Genomic DNA, 16,831 nt, shown 5'->3' with positions numbered 1-16,831 from the left:
ATCCAGTTTATTTTTCCCAAATTTACCAAGGAGAGAAGTCACTCCATCTTCCTGGGGACTTAAAAAGAAGCAAATTGAGTGAAAGTGGGAGAGAAAGAAAGGTCAGGCCATTATAGCAATTGATCTTCACTCACAAAGAGAGAAACAGCAGGCAGGAAAGAAGCGTCTGCACATAAACCAGGCAGCAAAGCCACATGAGTGTGACAGGACGATCCAAGCATTGGGACACCCAGGAGATCAACCAAGGAGAACTCAGGGCAATGGGCTGGAATGCTATAGGACTTTAGTTGGAGAAAGATGCATGAACAGAAAAGCATAGACTAGAACATAGAAAATAAAACCGTGTGTGTGTGCGTGTGTGTGTGAGAGAGAGAGAGAGAGACAGAGACAGATATCTGTCAGGGTGACCCAAGCATTGGCACTGTGGAGCCAATTTCCCTTGGTTTGTAGCTGTAATAAATTGTCTCACCCTACCCCACCACTGCCCACCCCCTCACCAGCAATGGTATATTTTTCATCATACATTGAAAGAATCAGCATTCTGGTTTGTATATATCAGTCTCTGTATCATTGGTTGACATACATACTCCCCAGGAGAAGAGACCCTTCATCTGTATATAGTACAAATAAAGTCCTATGTCTGGATGGCTGACAGAATACCTTGAACCCTTGTGAATCCCTACAAGATAAATCACCTGGAATGGCCTCTTGACAGCCAAGCAGCAGCTCTCCTGTGCTACGGTACACCCCTGTACTACACTGGGACCAATGTTTCCTTCTGAATTGAAATTATCAAGGAGTACATAACTGCAAGAAAATACATTTCAGTTCTAGACTAACAGGAGATCATCAACTGCACAAATACATCACAGAGGTTACGCTACAGTGTGTGACGGGGAGTGGGGAGGGAGGAAAGAGAGAAGGACTGACATGCATTCAGTGTCTAGCTTGTTTTTGAGAAGTCTTGCATACTTACCTTACACAGAGAATAACCAGAGAACTAGAGGCTTGGTGAGGGTAAGTCAATTGATCAGAGTCACCCAACTAGTAACTGACAGGGATTTCAAACCCAACTAGTAACCCAACTAGTAACTCTCAGGGATTTTTAAACTCTCAGGTATTTAAATGCAGGCCTGTCTAGTTCAAGGATAATAATAACAATGATACGTAATTAGTATAAAAATAAATGAAAAGACCCTTGTAATAAGACTTAGAAATTAGAGGCTGGGTGTGGTGGCTCATGCCTGTAATCCCAGCACTTTGGGAGGCCGAGGTGGGTGGATCATGAAGTCAAGAGATCGAGACCATCCTGGCCAACACTGTGAAACCCCGTCTCTACTAAAAATACAAAAAAAAATTAGCCGGGCGTGGTGGCACACGCCTGTGGTCCTAGCTACTCGGGAGGCTGAGGTGGAAGAATCGCTTGGGGGGAGGTTGCAGTGAGCCGAGATTGCGCCACTGTACTCCAGCCTGGTAACAGAGCAAGACTCCATCTCAAAAAAAAAAGAAAAAAAAATTAGAATGCCCAGTTACCTAAGAGTCACTGGTCTCTCTCAAGTTCTTTTTAAAATATTCAACACAAGACCGGGCATGGTGGCTTATGCTTATAATCCCAGAACTTTGGGAGACAGAGGCAGGTGGATCACCTGAGGTCACGAGTTCAAGACCAGCCTGATCAGCATGGTAAAACTCTGACTCTCCCAAAATACAAAAATTAGCCTGGTGAGGTGGCACACGCCTATAATCCCAGCTACTTGGGAGGCTGAGGTAAGAAAATCATTTGAACCAGGGAGGTGGAGGTTGTAGTGAGCCAAGATCATGTCACTGCACTGTAGCCTGGTCCATCTCAAAAAATAAATAAATAAATAAATACTCAATAGAAATATTCTATTTGGACTCATTTTTCAGTCCTGTGTGAAAGCAAAGAAAAAATAAGTGAAATGAGAAACTATATAAATGCAAACTATGGCACCTAATTCCTGCCCCTGCCCCTGTTACAACCACAGTATGTGTTTGCACAACTGGTATATAGGAATGTTTGGAGAAGTGATGGAAACTTTATAGGAATTTATATGAATTGGTTTTTCCCTTGTGGATTTTATAAGCAGATTAATTCCACATTCAAATTGCTGCACTGCAACTTATTAAATATTCACTTTTTTTAAATAAGTTGATGCATTATTTACAGCAGAGCAGATTCAATATTTAAATTGTTTTTTCAAAGAGTTCCTGACTAGAGCGTATCACCAGCACCTTCCTCCTGGCCCAGGGGATGAGATTAAATGAGTCTTATTTGGTGCAAATCCTAGGAACAAAGGCTTAACCCCGACTAGAAAGCCAGCTTTGGTTAACGCCAAACTCCAGGCTGCATCCACTTCTGGACCTCTGACTTGCTTTCATTTTGGCTTCACACAGCATCTTGTCCCTCATCAGCATTTCTCACACTAAAGGCATCTGGCCACTTGGGGTCGAATCATCTGGGATGAGTTTTCGAAATGCATTGGCATTAAAAACAAATGTTTTTAAACCTCAGGGTTGAGAATCACTGACCTAACCAAGGTAGTGCCTAATAAGAAAGCCATCTTAAGCCTTATCCTAGACTCAGAGTTCAGACTTTGTCTTGTGAGCTCTGGGAGACACCAAAAGGGTTAAAGCAGAGAAAGAACATGTTCACATTTTGCACTTTAAGATTGGTGTAGCGGCAATGTGGAGAATAGACCACTAGGGCAGAGGAGACCAGGTGTGGCAGTGGTCTAGGCGAGCGAGGACGTGCACCCAAGGTGGAGCAGCGGCCATGGATGGGTTTGAGAGGCACTTAGGAAAGATGGAGCCCAGAGACTCGTTGGATGGAGGGTGGGGAGGTCAGCAGGTGACAGAGGGGAAGAAAGTAGAGAAGAACTTATTGTAGTTAGGGTGGGATGTGCTAACATGAACACTACTTGTTACCATTAGATTATAACCTCAATGTTCTGATACCTAAGGTTTTTCAAATATACTCTGTTTTCCCAAAATCAATTAAGTGGTAGAGTTTTGATTTATTTTATAATTAACAAAAGGACTCTTTGAAATTCTTTTTGGTATGGGGTGCTAAATAATATAAAGTAAATTAAAACAAGGTATCTAGGATCCTAGTGAAGTTATTTCTCTTCAGCTTCTCTGAGAAGCTGGGCAATGAACCAAAGCCTGGGCTTTCATTCCATCGTACTGAAAATACTCAAGTCTCCTAACCTCAAATCTGGAAGTAAGCACTATCTTTTTAAATCACTGGCAAGTCATCTCCTCCTTTTCCTCTCTGTCTTACTTGCTCTATCCTAGATCTTTCAGGCTTTATTTGGAGACTGTGAGTTCACAGATGGGTGCTGTCTAGCTGGAACTGGAGAAATTTGTGAAGGACAGAATGTAGTAATAGTTTTGGACAAGAGGCAAAAATCTGATCTTCTGATCTCTTTATTTTTCAGTTGTAGTCTGTATAGTTGCAGTGTTCTTTTTTCCTAATCATAAAATAATTGCAATTTATTATCATTATTAGGAATTCAAACAATTCAGGGAAGTATGATACAGAAAGTGAAAATACCCTGACACCTCAGCCTCAGAAACATGCATGTTAACAGTTTGATGTATACCCTTCCAGATTCCTGCAGTAACATAGGATTAAGACTTGGAATTAGGCAGGCACCGAGCAGGAGGTCAGGGCTCCAGGCAGATGGAGAGCATGTGTTCTTAAGAGAATGCACGACACATCAGGGAAGCTGGAGGTTCCCTGTGGAGCTGGGATCTGAAGTGTGAGGTGGGCGTGGCGATTTGCAAGGAATGGAGGTTGGCAAGGACCCTTTATAGTGTGTGTGCACACGTGTACACCTTTTAAGAAAATCAGATCATACTATGCATTATCTTCTAAAACTTATTTTTCCACGTGGAAATCTTCCCACATCAGTGCATTTAATAATTCATCCTTTTAAAAGGGCCATATAGTACTCTATTATTTGGATGGACAAAGTTTGTTTAACCAATCCACTACCAATTTGAGTAGTGGTTTTTGCTATTAAGAGCAAATCAACATTATTAAGTAAATACCCATGAAGAATATCTCAAGGCTTAACTTCTAGGATTGATATTGTTAGGTCAATGGCTATTTAAAATTTTTTATTACCTACTGTATATGGGATTGGCTAATTCCTTATACCCTTCCCAGCACTGGATGCCATTTATTTATTTGTTGTCACTCTTATGGGCAAAAAACGAAGGTCATTTTAAATGTTATTTTAATGACCATTGCAATTGAACACCTTTACATATCTTTCTTGCCTACAGATAATCTGTGAATTACTAGTCCATGCCTTTTGTATCTGATTATTTTATTTTTTATTTTATTTTATTTTACTTTTGAGACAGAATCTTGCTCTATCACACAGGCTGGAGTTCAGTGGCACAATCTCAGCTCACTGCAACCTCCACCTCCCAGGTTCAAGTGATTCTCCTGCCTCAGCCTCCCAAGTAGCTGAGATTACAGGCACAGGCCACCACACCTGGCTAATTTTTGTATTTTTGTAGAGACAGCATTTCACCGTGTTGACCAGGCTGGTCTCAAACTCCTGACCTCAAGTGATCTGCCCACCTCAGCCTCCCAAAGTGCTGGGATTACAGGTGTGAGCTACCATGCCCAGCCTGTGTCTAATTATTTTAGATTAACCACACAGAGAGATGGTTAACCTAAAGTAATCAGATACAATAGGCTACTGTAGAGCTGATTAGTTTTTGTTTTTGTTCTTTGGTGGCACTAGGACTTACCAGGCCATGCCTTAGTCCAGGTGCTAGGCTTGCCCGTGGTACTCTTGATGTATAAAGCCTGGACCATCTGCCAATTCACCATGAGCAGTGACACTAGGAAGCTAACATCCAGAAGGATGTTGTAAACAAGGTCATCATCTGTCATCTTCACACGGCCAATGGTCATGGCCCGACACAGCACCTCCGTCTGGAACTTGACTGTGGACTTCACCTCGTCAGCTCTGGCCACCATGTTTTCATTGTGCATAAACAGGGTAGGGCATTTGCTAGATGTATTCAGGCTGGGGCCGAGGATGCTCTTCAGGATGTCGAAGCTCATGTGGTTATAGCAACAGCCTTGGCTTCCGCACAGTGTTATTGGTCCCCAGGGCACACATGGAGATCCTGGGGCGGGGAGTGGATGAAAGTCTGCAGGGGAAGTGCTTGTCCTTCTGAGCGTCATAGTTCTTCAAGGTGATCTTCAGCTACACCCAGAAATGTCCAGTGCCTGCACTGGTTCCTGTGCGGGGGGCCTTGTACAGAGTGTTAAAGAGGCTTTGCTGCTCCTGGTGTCTCATGCCACAGAAACCAGAAAAGAGTATTACTGTTGAGTCTTGCACCTTCATTTAACTAAAGACTTTGCTATGTTGGTGAAACAATGAAAGTCAGTGACCTTCAGTATCTAGGAGTCATTTGTGCCTTTAGGTTTTTACTGAAATTGCGGGACATTAAACTTCCTACATAACTAGCCATGTTTGTTCTTGGCTTTTTCTGTTGGCCTCTACCACCTTGTCTATGGACCTCAGAACTTCCGATTTCCACCAATGCATTTAATTGTTTTTGAGAAGGACGTTTAAAATGCTACTCAGGATTGCTTTGAGAATCACACCTTCACTTTCCATTTATGGATTTATCGTTTTCTGGGAAGAAGACACATCTTTTCTTTTGAATACGGCCTGGTCTGTCTTCCTATTTAGACTTCACAGTTCTCCATCAGCAACGAGCCCTGATCTTGTGCTGTTTGGAATCCAAATTAGTCCACATGTCTGTTCCAACTAGTGCTGGAGTGAGACTTACACCAGATTTTCCCGCTACATTTTTTATACTTAGTCTGTAGCTGGACAAACTGGAAGAAATAAATTCTCCTAGAAATTGTGGTACAGACTTCTTTCTACACAGTCAAGGGTGGGGTAAAAAACACAATAAAGAATTTTAAATACAGATGTCAAGAGCCATTGGAATCATAGATTGAGGAATGTTTAGAGTAGGTCTTAGCATCATAGAATTTGGAGTGAAAATGCCCTTTTGATGAGACACAAATCAACTTCCTCATTTTGTGGGTGAGACCAAGGCAGATCAGACAGCTGCTCAGCTTGCCCAGCCAGCAAGTGACAGAGCTGAAATGCAGCTTTCCTGACTCCTGGTCCACAGCCATTCTTCTTTGAGGCTGCCTCCTTTCCTCATCTGGTTGGAAGAAGACATTTACTTAGAAGATTCATATCCCAGAAGTCACTTTGCTGGTCACCTATCACAAGGGAGGAACTAAGTCTCAAGGAGATGAAGTGACTCGCTGAGGGTCACAGGGCTGGCAGGCACATGCCCATCCCAGGGCATAGGTTGCACTGCCTCTCATTGCCAAGGAGAGCTCTACCAAGTCACTCTGGCATCTTCTGTTGGGGATGGTCAAAGTTCTCGGAGCAGGTGGAAACATTCCTAAAGTCTCACACTCTGGTGGCTGCTCTCAGAAATCCTAAGAGGCCTCCCTTCTTTCAGTACTCTGAGAAAACAGTCTGTCCTTTAAGATAGTCTAACCCTACACCTTACATCTTATTGAAAATAAATCTTTTTGATTGTGCTGGATTTGTGACTTGCGTAATAGCATGTGTGTTCAGAATAGTTGTATTTCATTTTCTTGTAGTAAAATATGTCACTGTTTTCCTCCTAAGTAAGTTGGGTTCTTTTGTTTTTAAGGAATACTGCTGTAAGTGAGCTTGAGACAAGGGGGTTTTACTGCAGGAACTGAGACAGCTTTAGAGACTGAGGCCGCCTGAGAAACTGGTCAGCTCCGGGGACCCACTGCTGTCCCCATCGCTTTCTCACGGCTTCTTCTCCTTCCTTGTGCTTCTGCTCAGATATCCTTTCTACTGCCTGGCTTATCCTGCTTGTTAGAGGTTTCTGAACTGTGACTTACTGATAGTTTTGCTTGCTGTGTCCCAGACTCTCCCTCAGCACATCTCTAAGGATGTAGGAAAAAACCAAACTCTGTTTCTCTCACTATGCTCTCACAACATACAATGCTTCTGTGAACAAATGCGTGGGTGTATTTTCTCAACTTCAAGCAAGCCATAAGTTCTGCAGCAGACACCAGCTATGTGTCCTCTAATTCAATTCGGTTCTGACACTGTCTACCTGGAAATGGGGTCAGGTCCCACAAGACTGCCCCCACTTCCAATGACAATCACAAGCTCCAGGTTGTTTCACCTGTGCTCTGACCAGCCAGCTATAAATCAGGGATCCCACGCCCCTCTCCTCAGGTTTGAATAATTTGCTAGAGTGCCTCACAGAACTCAGGGAAACACTTAGGTTTACTGGTTTATCATAAAAGGTATTACAAAAAATATAGATAACAGCCAGATGAAAGAGAGGCATAGGGCAAAGTATGTGGGAAGAGGCAAGGAGCTTCCAAGCCCTCCCCAGGCGAGCCACACTCCAGGAACCTTCCCCTGGAGGTGCAGCTATCTGGAAGTTCCATAAACCCAGTACTTTGGAGTTTTAGGAAAGCTTCATTTAGGCATGATTGACTAAATCACTGGCTATTGATGATCAACTTAACCTTCAGCCTCCCCAGAGGTTAGAGAATGGGGCTGAACATCCCAACCCTATAATCCTCCCTTGGTCTTTCATGGGATCAGCCCCCATCCTGAATCAACCTAGGGCTGCCAGCCACTAATCATCTCATTTGCATACAAAAGATACTCTTATCAACTTTGGAGATTTCAAGGATGTTAGGAGCTGTATATCAGAAAATGAGACAAAAATCAAATATATTTTTTATAATATCACAGCATCCTTGCAGTTTCTGTTCTTGTTGCTGTGGGCTCATTCCTTCTGTGTTTCCTAGTTTTAGTTCTTGAAAGACAGAGAATGTGTTGGCTCAGCTCGTCTTTCTTGCACTAGGACATAGCTCATAGTTACTGTCCAGCCTATGGGAATGGCTGCCCTTTGGTCAGGTGCCTACCCTTGCACCAATCAGATATGGCCAAAGAGGGGTTTCATCACATGGCAAATTATCTGGCAAATTAAGCATCTGTTGGTGGAGCAATGTTTTTAGAAGGGGCAGAGGCATTGTAAGCATGTCTAATGTATCTGCCTGAAAAAAAAAAATTAAGCTTCAAGTGCCATGGAACTGAATATGCTAATTGGTGTGTTTTGTAAATTTCTTGGGAATTACAAAAAAAACATTATTCAGGAACTTCTTCAACTATCTAACAGTGAGTCATGGCAATGCTATAATTTCCCATCTGTGAACTGCTTGCTATTTTCCAAGTACTCCTATTGAGTTCCACTCCCCTGAGGCTGAAATTTCAGTGTGCCACTGGCAGAGAATGAATATATGCCTCAGCCTCTGAGCTTTGACTTGAGAATGTCTTATGATCTCTATATTCCTGCCTGGCCCATTCCTTTATGACACCTTTAATGAATAGAGGTGAATCTGCAACACTGAACATAAGCCTTATGCTCACATGTAAACCCTATGCTATGGCCCATATGATAGAAATTAATTAATTTAGGAGTTTGGGAGGATGCATGGGAGTTGGGTAGACATGTAGGAAAAAAGAGTTAACCTTTACTGAGCATCTACCATGAACCTGGCGTGAGTATTCTCATTAAATAGATGAGGAACCTGAGGTTCAGAGAAGGCGAGACACCTATCCAACAACACACAGCGAGCAGGTAGTAGAGCTAGAATTTAACCCAGATCTCTCTGATTCCAAATCACACTCTTTGCATCATGCATTGGAGTTGGTGGTTGAGAAGCGGGTAGAGGGAGATATTCCAGGTGAAGAAAATGGAGACCATTACAGGTAAAGATGTGAAGGTGGGCAAATAGAAAGCAGTGCATGCACTAGAGTGACAGATTTCTGTTGGACTACAGCAAGATTAACTGTCAGAGGCAGTCAGATTCTTGCACAATATAAAGGCCAGGCTAGGGCCTAACTGACATTTTTGGAGGCCTTGGGGAGTCACTGAAGGCAAGGCAAGGCATAATGTCTCCAAGGCAGCTGTTCAGATTAGAAGGATTAGCCTGGAGACAGGTGACAGATGGATTGGAATAGGAAGAGATTCGAGGTGATTTAGGCACGCGTAGCTATGGAGGGCCCCTGTAATCGCAGGGAATGTTTCACAGCTGGCTTCGTCTTCTTAAGCAAGGCCCCTTTTTAGTCCCTCTCCCTCCTCATCACTTTAATAGTCACGAGCTTAAAATTGCCTGTCCTCCACAGAAACTAAGTTTTGCTATACAGCATCACCTTTGATGAAGAGAAATGCTGTTAATTTTTTGTAATAATTTTTATCTGAAGCCTCCAAATGCTGCACTTTTGATTTTTAAAAACAGAACTACTCCAAAGGGTAGCGAGTACTGGGAAGCTGAGGCTGTGGTCTAAATTTCCCCTCAAAGTCTTAACCACGGGTGAGATTTTGTATGTGTATCAATCATACCATTTCCATCCTCATTCTCTGTTCCTGTCACTCCAAGTGTGAGAAGAGATAGATGATTAAGATAAAGTCCAGTTCCTAGGACTTTACCTTCTAGTTCTCCTTTTTCTTTTCCAAAGTAAAATCACCATGAAATTATAAGAAGTTGCAGGCAATTTGGCTAAGGTACTTGTGGATTTGCCTTGGGAAGAGTAAAAATCAGCAAATGTTATTTTCTTCCCTGCCTTTTGCAGCTATTGAGGGCATTTATATAATTATATAATGAGTATTGGTGCTGAAACATGTCTTTCTGTCACCAGAGATTAAGTATCAAGTTTGGCGATGAATTAGTTTGCCAATTTTATTGGTGAAAAAACTGAGGTGGAGTTTAACCCCTAGACTCTGAGGGGCTCAGTAGGTGGAAATCCAGTAGATAAAAATGGCAGCAGGATTGTAGCACATCTGTAGTCCCAGCTACTTAGGAGGCTGAAGAGGAAGAATTGTTTGAGGCCAGGAGTTTGAGACCAGCCTGGGCAATGTAGTAAGACCCCACCTCTAAAAACCAAAAATCAGCTGGACATGGTGGCACATGCCTGTAGTCCCAGCTACGCAGGTGGCTGAGGTGAGCAGATCACTTGAGCCCAGGAGTTTGAGTATAGCCTGGGTAACAGAGTAAGACCCTGTTTCTAAGAAAAAAGAAAAATGGCAACAGGTTGATCTGCATTTTCCTTTTGCCCTAGGCTAAATTTGGAGTCCCTCTTCCTTGACAGACTCGAAGTAATAAAATTTACAGCTTTGACAAAACCATTGGAAGAGGTCCTTCAATCAAAAGTTAAACTTGTTGTCCTCCCACCTAAGGAAACAGCAACACAACCAAATCAAAAACCTTAATTGGCTGCCCTCAATGTGGAAGACACTGTGCTAAGAGAACTTTTCCTTAGGAGTTTAGTGTCAGAGAAATGGTTTACTATAATATCAACAACCTTCACTGAAGCAGAGGTGAGCTGTTCTATTTAATAATTCCAAGAGCACACTCTTTACCCAGTGCTTTCTCTGCTGAGTGTGAAAAAAAAACCTTCACTGCATTCTTTAGTGTTTAAAGCATAGGTCATTAGACTTACTACACCCAGAGACTCAATAAAATGGCTACATTTTCAAGGGACTGTGACGATGTCAAGATGTGAAAGCAACCTCTGGCTCCAAGTCACGGGGCTTTACTGTCAGGTATGGATCAGGCCAGATGCTGGGTGATTCTCAAACCAGCACCTGGGAATGCTCTGCTGGTTAGGATCACCTCTTGGTCCCATCACAGCTGGATTGGGTAGATTAGGGTTGTAGGTAGGAATGGTGAGAAATCATTCAAACAGAATTGAATTGGTCAAGACCAGATTTGTGTACAGTCCTATTTGGTATCTAGTTCAAATCCAAGAAGGTCATTATGGTGGGGTCTCATCTATATATTTGCACCTCTGGGAATTTGGGGGAACACAGGCAGACCGACCATAATAGAACGAATGACTATTGGTGTTTAAAGTCCTTGGAAAACAAATAGTGGGAACTTTGGGATTCTTGAACAAAGAAAGAAGGCTTGGCCTGTGTCAACCACTCGGAAGGAAGACGTGCCCCAAGCAGGCAGTTATTCACCCTCTGAGGTGAAGGAGGGACATAGTTCATATTCACCATATTGAGAGACCTTTTGTTCATAGTCAAGGGATGCTTTTGAGTATGACAAAGAGCTGTCTTTCTGCCCAGGGCACTTGTAAATTCCTACATTGAGGTTGTCTCAAGGAGCCTTAACAGTCTGTGGTCACTTAAGGGTCAGACAATTCAAGGTTATCTGAAGGAATTGTATTTGCTTGGGGTGGGACTGGGGTCTAATCTCTTTAGTTTTGGCAGGAACAGAGCAGATCAGGGACTGCAGGAGAACTGAGGACGGGAGGAAAGAATGACAGCGATTGTTGAGAAATGGAACACCCCTGAAGCAGCGGCTGAAACTCTAGGGAGATAGCAAGGATCACTGGGGAATGCAGGGGACTGGGGGTTTGGAGTTACAGGAACACAACCATGTGAGAACTTAAAGCCAAATGTCTCTGTGTCCGTCATCCAAGCTGTGACTATCACCAAGGCCTGTGTAGTCTGAAAAACCAAGGGTTTCTCTCAATCCTCATCAAACACTGGCTACTTTAAAAATGTTACCATTTTCATCAGTTTTGTGAAAGGCTTGGGAAGGTGGACTCATGCAAGGGATTCATCTGGCCAGTTTGCCAGCTGCTGGAGGTGGGGAACAGAGAGGGACCGGAAGCACTTGGGGCAAGACTTGTCCCTCTATGTGAAGAGATGACCTACACACCTGACACAGTTAAGCAAGAGTAGAGTATCTGACTTGGTGTCCTGTGGTATTCTCTGACAGTTTGATGGCAAATAGCGGCAAGATGACAGACATTCTCACCTTCCTCAGGTCAGGTGAGGATCTGAAAATACTAAGTTGCTGAGAATGTCCTCCTTAGTCACCTCTTCACACTTGGGGAAGGGGAAGTCCTGATTTGGCCAAAGCAGTCATCTTGCCCTGTAGCTCCTGTGAACTGAGATCAGTTAAGAGCCAGAACTGATCGTGCAGGAGGTATCTCCATTGATATTCATACAGCCATTTACAATAAGTGTGTATTAATTATATATTGCTCCATAACAAGTTAACCCCAAATTTTGCAGCTTAAATCCACAATAAACATTTAACTCATATAGTTTCTATAAGTTGAGACTTCGGGAGTGGCTTAACTGGCTGTCTTGAAGTTGAAGTCATTGAAATCAAGAAATCAGCCAGGACTGCAGTCATCTGAAAGGTTGACTAGGGTGGGAGAATTGGTCTACAAGATGGCTCACTTGGATAATAAACTCATACTGGCAAGAAGCCTAGTTCCTCACCATCTGGACTTCTCCATCTGGACACTGTTTAAGTGTCCTCACAACATGTGATCAAGTGATCTAAAAGAGAGCAAGACAGAAGCCTCAGGAATTTTTGCAACCTAGTCTCAGAAGTCACACTCTGGCAATTCTCCAATATCTTATTGGTCACATAGATCAGTCCTATTCAGTGTAGGAGGGGACTATACAAAGGCATGAATACTAAGAGGTCAGAGTCACTGGGCCCACCTTGGAGACCGGCCACCAAAAATAGCCACTACCTATCAAGAGTTTACTGAGAGACAGGCACCTGCCAATAACCTTACATACAGTAAACCTTCAGAGTTATTGTTTTCTTATTCTCCCCATTTCTACAGATGAGGACACTGAAGCCTAGAGAGGATATATAACTTCCCCAAGGATTTTCCATGCTGAACTTGCCCTTGGTTTGCACCTTGAAGGAATAAAGCTCAAGTTACGTTTTCATTCAGCACACAGGCATTGAGTGTCTACTATGAAACAGGCATTGTGTTCGGCTGGAGAATATGAGTAACAGCCAGACCCAAGCCCTGAGGTGTGTGAAAAAGTCATAGGCACAAAGATGGCCCTGTGTTTAAGGTATAATCCGGTTCTACAGAGGCAGTTGTCAATTATTTGAGGATAGGAATAGATCAGAAAAGACTTATTGTGGGGGTAGTGCTTGAGGTAAGTCTTAAAGGATCAGGAACATTCTCAAGTAGGAATGTGCCAGATCTTTAGGCCTGGAGTGGGAGTGGGGAGTTCTGACTGATTCCTACAGAGCATGTGGGAATCTCCCATCTTCATCTTCTAGCTTTGAGTCTGTGTTTGGTGACGCCAGGTGATGCTTTATCATACGGCCAGCCTAATGGAGCTGGGGGTGGGTGTGGATATGGCTAGAACCAGGAGACTCAGGTTTTACGTGCTATTTTCTCATCAACCCCCTGTGTGATCTCTGGCAAATTCTTAACTTGCATATGCTTTGGTTCTGGCTTCTGTTAAATGAGAATAAAACCATCTTTCCTCACGTCGTGGAGAGGGAGGAGCAGGGAGCATGGTTGTGAGGATGTCAAGTGCTATGAAAAAGTTCAAAGCTCTCCTTTCTACATGATCTGAAGTCAGAGATGGTCCTGCTGCAACACATTTCTTCTCTGCCACCCCACTCTACCTGCACCGTGCAGACACAGAAGGGCTATAATAGTTAAAATTTCATTTTCAGTTACTTTTAGCCAGGGAAAAGTCAACAGCTCCTGAGGACGTTTGGTACACTAGGCTCCCTCTGAAAAAATGTGCAGATGCTTCAGTTGTCCATCTAAAATTATGTTACTGAAAAAGGTGGGTGATGAGAGAAGAGAAAGAAGTCTCTTGTTTGCAACTGTGCTGTCGTCATCTGTGCTTTGTGCAGCTCTTTCAGGACAACCATCAGGTGGATGACACTATGATTCCTATAGTTGCCATGCATTTCATTCTCCGAGAAGTCAAATGCATTCTTTTTTTGATGCAATAATGCTGTGATTTATTATTGTTATTGCAGAAGCAACTGAGCAATACTTTTCCTGTGAACAGGACTGTCATGTATATGTAAACCACAATTTAAATGTAAATCTGCAATTCCTCAAAAAAAAAAAAAAAGAGAGAGGGACGCTCAACATTCTTACTCTCAACTGGATGGATATAGGGTTCAATTCCATATAGAGATCACCACTGCCTTCCCATGCATCCCCTGGGCCAATATCCTCACCATCAGCATAGGTGAGCAACTAGGTTTTGTGAGCAAGTAAAAAAACTCCGGAAGTACTGATCATTTCATATATGCATGAATCTGTTGATACTATTCATATGAATAATACGCACAGAATATTTATCTCCCAAGAGTCATTTTCATGTCATTTTGCTCTTTTCCTTCTCTTACCTGGAGCCTTGGACACTAATCCCACACACTCCTTTAGGCTCTCCCTTATCACTTCCCTGAGCCCTTTTCATCTACAGGAGCATCAGACACAGTATTGTGACCTGTGCACAACTTCAAAATGCACTGGCCAGTCTGTTCCAGTGTCTATAGAGTTCTAAAATCATTTTCTCTCTTTTGGTCAAGAATGCTCAGACAATTCTGGGGTGGAATTCGGTAACGCCAGATTGAGAAGTGAAGATCACCTTGTTCTATGGAAAGTGAAACAGGAATTGAAGCAAGGAAGCTAAAGTTCTTCATGTACTTCCAGAAGATCGACTTTCTCCTCTCCTCTTGAGCTTTTCAATTGTCACGAATGGTCAAGGCCTTGTTGCCTGGTGCATCTTTTAAACTATGGCTTTCAATGCTTTATTGTGGTTAGAAGATGTGCAAGAATTAAAGAGTATTCTTCAAAGACTACTTGTTTTGCTTTTTATTTAAACAGTAAAATCTTTTTATTGGTGCACATTTTTATGAGTTTTAATTCATGCATGGAGTCATGTGACCACCACCACAATCAGGGTACATAACAGTTTCATTATCCCCCAGAACTCTCACGCTGCCCGCTATAGTCACACTCTTCCCCACTCAAACCTTGTAACCACTGATCTGTTCTCATTATAGTTTTGCCTTTTCCAGAAAGTCATGTAAATGACACTAGCCAGTTATATATTGGCATCAGCCAGTATGCAACTTCTGAGACAGCCTTATTTTCCTCAGCATCATACCTTTGAGATTCATCCATGTTGTATTTATCAATAACTAATTCTTTTTTATTGATTACTAGGATTTGATTGTCCGCCTGCATACTGAACTCAGCAGTTTTCAGTATAATACAGACCCCATGAGTCCCAGGAAGAAAGGCCAGTTGGGTAACCAAGCAAGGAAGTAGCTAAAGTTCATTCTTCAGGTTCTATGGTTACTTGTCATAGTCATGTTGGGTGATCATCTGGAGATGAAGAGGCACAGCGGTTTTTATTCAAGAGCAAAAGAAGCCCAGAGAAAGCTGAGGCCCAATCACCTCAGGATTTCAATAGCCCCCTTCGTCCATGCGGCATCTGCGAATTCTTTTTTTTTTTTGAGACAGAGTCTTGCTCTGTCACCAGGCTGGAGCACAGTGGTGCAATCTCAGCTCACTGCAACCTCCGCCTCCTGGGTTCAAGCGATTCTTCTGCCTCAGCCTCCCGAGCTGGGACCACAGGTGCGTGCCACCATGCCCAGCTAATTTTTTTGTATTTTTAGTAGAGAGGGGGTTTCACCATGTTGGCCAGGATGGTCTCGATCTCTTGACCTCGTGATCTGCCCACCTCAGCCTCCCAAAGTGCTGGGATTACAGGCGTGAGCTACAGTACCTGGCCAACATACTTCACTTTTAAGCTGCCCTGTGTCTTCCTGACTCTGGCTAATGTAGCAGTTCTCCACAGGGGGTGATATTGCCCCTCATAAAGCATTTGACAAAGTCAGGAGACATTTTTGGTTGTCGGGATCTGGGAACTGCTACTGGCATCCAGTGGATATGAGTACCTACTAAGTGACAGGCAATATTCTGTGCTGGGGATACAGGCATGGACACAGAAGGCAGAGTCCCTGCCCTCATGGGGCTTACAGTATAGAGCAGGGGTTGACAAACTTTTTCTGTAAAAAGCCAGATGATCGATATTTTCATCTTTGTGGACCACGTAGTTTCTATTGTAGCGTGAAAGCTGACAAAGACGATGTGCAAATGAGAGCGGCTGTGCCCCCCAGTGCAACTTGACTTACCAAAGCAGGCAGCTTGTGTGGTGTGGCCCTCGGGCTGTAATTTGCCAACTCTTCTTCTAGGGAGAAGACAAATCTTTGACAAATAAATACAAAGTTGAGTAGTAAGTGCTATCTATTTTTTTAAAGGTAGGATGAGGGACAGAGAGGCAGAAAGGTGGAATTTAGATTAGGTGGTCAGGGAAGGCCTCTCTGCGGAGGTAACATTTGATCAGGCACCTTAATGACATGCAGGACTGAGCCAGAGGGAACAGCAAGTGCAAAGGCCCTGAAGCAGGAATGTGCTGGTGTCTTCAGGGAACAGAAAGAAGACCAGGGTGGTGGGAATAACTCACAGAAGGTGTGGGGAACCTGAGGTTGGAGAGATCAGTGGGGCCAGGTCATGTTAGCATGTGGACTTTGGAGTTGATGCTCAGGTTGCTGGGAAGCCTTGGCGGTTCTGGGAGAGGCATCCATGTTCCACGTTCTCATGAAGAGGTCAGGTGACTTTTCATGGCCTCCATTCATCCACACACGGGTTTGGGTGAATTAGCGAAAGGTGCCTCTCCCTATCGGCAGCAGCAGCCGTGGATCCTGGCTTCCACTCCCCACCTCTGCCACGTGCCCTTAGTTGGGGTACACCTTGCACAGCTGTACGTTACAGTCCTTGGTCCTAAGTGCTGCTGAAGTACTTAAACTTTAAGCAAATGGTATTCTTCAGACTTTCATATATTTGGTATGCAAATTATTGTCACTAGGCAGTAG

The sequence above is a fragment of the Aotus nancymaae genome, unplaced genomic scaffold (genome assembly GCF_030222135.1).
Source record: "Aotus nancymaae isolate 86718 unplaced genomic scaffold, 86718_ANA_hifiasm-v0.15.2.pri h1tg000014l, whole genome shotgun sequence".
Lineage (NCBI taxonomy): Eukaryota > Metazoa > Chordata > Mammalia > Primates > Aotidae > Aotus > Aotus nancymaae.
This window is presented reverse-complemented; position numbering follows the sequence as displayed.